We start from the raw sequence: 3,283 nt of genomic DNA, 5'->3' as shown, positions 1-3,283 counted from the left end.
CAACTTTGCAATACAGAGGGGGCAGGCCTTGCAGGGTGATGAGAGATGGGAGCAGGAGAAATCCCCAGACGATGAGGACACAGAGGGGTTGCAGGAGCATATGCGCATGGGAGGACGGACAACATCAATGCAGCGCACACATGTCAAACAGCGAGCAATGGATGTACGACAAGGCCTTATTGTTGAGCACTTCCACAATCCCTGAAGTGCACAATATGCTCTCCATGTTACACATCACTATGCTTCATCTGCTCTGCAGTTTTCTGTATCTGTGACATCTGTGTCTCCACCATTACTGGCAGCAGCTGACTGAGCCATTGCCTATGTGACAGCATCCGTGCAGTGCTACATCATGCATTCTGGCATGGCAATGATGTTATTCCACACATTGACAGTTCTGTCAGGCTAATGATGTAATGGGAGGAGACATGATCGGTGCATGTTGACAGGCGTTATTCACACAGTGAAAAGGAGACATATTAAAAAAGCACATTTAGTGAGAAAGAATTAATATATAGGCATGTCACCCGTGAAAACCCAGTTGTCTCATGGTATCTTTTTAAAACATTTGTGGGTGCTCCTTCACAGTGCCACTTCTGCACTAGCAGCTTGAATGGAGGCAGGCTGCTGATCAGGACACCCTTTGGCTTTGAATGACTTCGCCGGTCGTCCTCTGGGTGCCTGAAGCCTGGAGGGTCCCGGCTGCCTGAGGGCCTCCTGCACCAGTACGGGACTGTCCTCAGACGTTGTGGCTGCTGGAACTGGACTCATCGGCAGAGGGTCTGAGGAGCCAGTGTCCACATTGGAATCACCCTGAGGGGGGACCCCAGATATGGCACACAGGCTCGCCTCCTCCATGAGCTTTGTGTAGCAATGGCTGGATGAGAGTGGCGGGGGAGGCACCTGGAATCACTGCCACATCCTCAGACTCCTCAGATGAGCAGGGAGGTACAGGTGTGCCTTGAAATGGAAGAGAAGTGTCTGCCTGAAGCATAACTCTCCGCCATGCCGAAAGGGAAGAAGGCCAAGGGGAAGAAGGTAGCCCCGGCTCCTTATGTTGTCAGGAAGCAGGTAAAAATGTTTGTGAACCCTCTGTTTGAGAAGAGACCCAAGAAATTTGGAATTTGTCAGGATATCTAGCCCAAGAGGGACTTAACGAGGTTCATGAAATGGCAGCAGTATGTCCTACTTCAGCATCAGAATGCCATCCTGTATAAGCGCCTGAAGTTGCCTCTAGCGATTAACCAGTTCACCGAGGCCTTGGACAGGCAGATCGCCACCCAGATCTTCAAACTGGCTCATAAGTACAGACTTGAGACCAAACAGGAGAAGAAGCAGAGGCTGCTGGCCTGGGCCCAGCACAAGGAAGCTGGGAAGGGAGACGCTCCAACAAAGAGGCCCGCAGTTCTCCGAGCAGGTGCGAACTCTGTTACCACACTGGTGGAGAGTAAGCAAGCTAGGTTGGTGATCATCCTGCATGACGTCAACCCCATTGAGCTGGTTGTGTTCCTGCCTGCTCCCTGCCATAAAATGGGAGTTCCTTGTTGCATCGTCAAAATCAAAGCGAGGTTTGGGCAACTGGTGCACAGAAAGACTGCCACCTGCCTCGCCCTTGCACAGGTCAACCCTGAGGGTAAGGGATCAATTACCAAGCTGATTAAGGCTGTGCGGACAAACTACAATGAACGGTTCGGTGCGATCCATCGTCATTGGGACAGTGAGATTCTGGGCCCCAAATCTTTAGCTCGTATTGCAAAGCTGGAGAAGGCCAAGGACAAGCAGTTGGCAACCAAACTAGGTCAATTCCCTCCCATTCAGTCCATTGTATATAAAAATAAAAAAAACATTTCAAATAAACCCAAACCCTCACTCGGGCTGAATGTGAGGGCGAAAAGTGGGTAACCCCCAAAAAGCACACAAACTGCCAAAAAGTGCAGGAAACCCCCCAAAACAGCAGGGAGACTCCATTAACGCAGACAAGCCTGAAAAAGAAAAAGAAATGACCTGCAGCTCTCAAAGAAAGGGGAAACCCTTGAACTGTCTGTTGAAACAGCAGGGACCTCTCAAACAGCTGTGTCAACTCCATTACACAAGCTGAGCAAACAAATAAAGTGAAATGCTTAAGTAAAGGGGAAAACAATATAACAGCCCATCAAAAACAACAGGGGACATGCGAAAACATCTGCTACACTCCATTGAAGCAGGCTCACCTGAGAAAAAGAGTTTCTTAAAGGGAAACACAAAAAAAGTCTATAAAATAAAACAACATGGATCAAAAATTGGAAATGCCGGAGAGTTTCGAAAGCCACGCTGTATTTGTTCTCATGTCTCTCCCTCATAATCTCTTACATCTTCATGGTAGGTGATAATCTTTACACTCTCTCAAAATTAACCCTTTCATACCTTTAAACTATAGCATCTGCGACCTTCTCTCAGAGCGCTCCTGGCATGTGCAGCAGCAGCTCTGTCAATGACACCAGCATCCCTTTGAGCCACGATGACAGAAGAGAATCCTGCACTTGTGTAGGAGGCCCTCAATGTGCCAAGGCCCTCCAGGCCTCAGGCAGCCAGAGGAGAATGGCCAAGGTCACCCCAAGCCACGGGGCAGAAAGGTCAGCAGCCTGCATCCACTGCAGCTGACAGTGTAGAGAAAGCACCACGTAGGAGTATACAGAAGAGATTTGAGAAGAGCACCTAGCTGCACTCAGGGTTCACTGGTTACTTTTTTTTTGGATTCTTCAAGCATTGAAAATATTTGTAATGTCACTACATTTCTGATATGTCAAGGCCTGAGCTTGTCTTGCATCTCTTCAGGGGTCATTTGTACTTCAGAAGCACCCTGGCTCCGTCAAAGGGAGCACACCGCATTAGGTCGAGGCATTCCCCATGTCACGGCTTCCAGTCGAACTGGGACCATGTAAATGGAAGGTTAATGAATGAGGCGCAACCAGGACTGCAGAGTGCTGAGCTTTATTGGATTGCCTGGTACTGTCAGTAAGGATCATGTGAACCATTCCTGTATGAGCACATCCTGAGCATCCCTTGTGCATATCTCATGGCAACTTGCCTGTGGTCCCTGGGACTTCACAGCATACTGAGCCTGCTCACCAACTTCCTCCATTTCCTCATCGTCAGAGGGGGCATGGTGCTCAATGAAATCTTCAGTGTTCAATTGCTCTCCCGTCTGGAGTACCAGGTTGTGGAGGGCACAGCACACCCCAACGATGCGCAAGACTCTTCCTATTGTATATTGTAAGGGTCCACCAGATTTGTCTAGGCATAT

General features: G+C 49.1%; 1 pseudogene; it reads left to right on the top strand.

Moving 5' to 3' along the window:
- Positions 1-1,005: 1,005 nt before the first annotated feature.
- On the top strand, positions 1,006-2,921 carry LOC137372393 (large ribosomal subunit protein eL8 pseudogene; annotated as a pseudogene).
- Positions 2,922-3,283: the final 362 nt, after the last annotated feature.

This window comes from Heterodontus francisci, chromosome 7, assembly GCF_036365525.1.
Source record: "Heterodontus francisci isolate sHetFra1 chromosome 7, sHetFra1.hap1, whole genome shotgun sequence".
NCBI classification, from domain to species: Eukaryota; Metazoa; Chordata; class Chondrichthyes; order Heterodontiformes; family Heterodontidae; genus Heterodontus; species Heterodontus francisci.
Note: the sequence above shows the minus strand (reverse complement) of the source record. Positions and strands in the feature narration are given on the sequence as shown.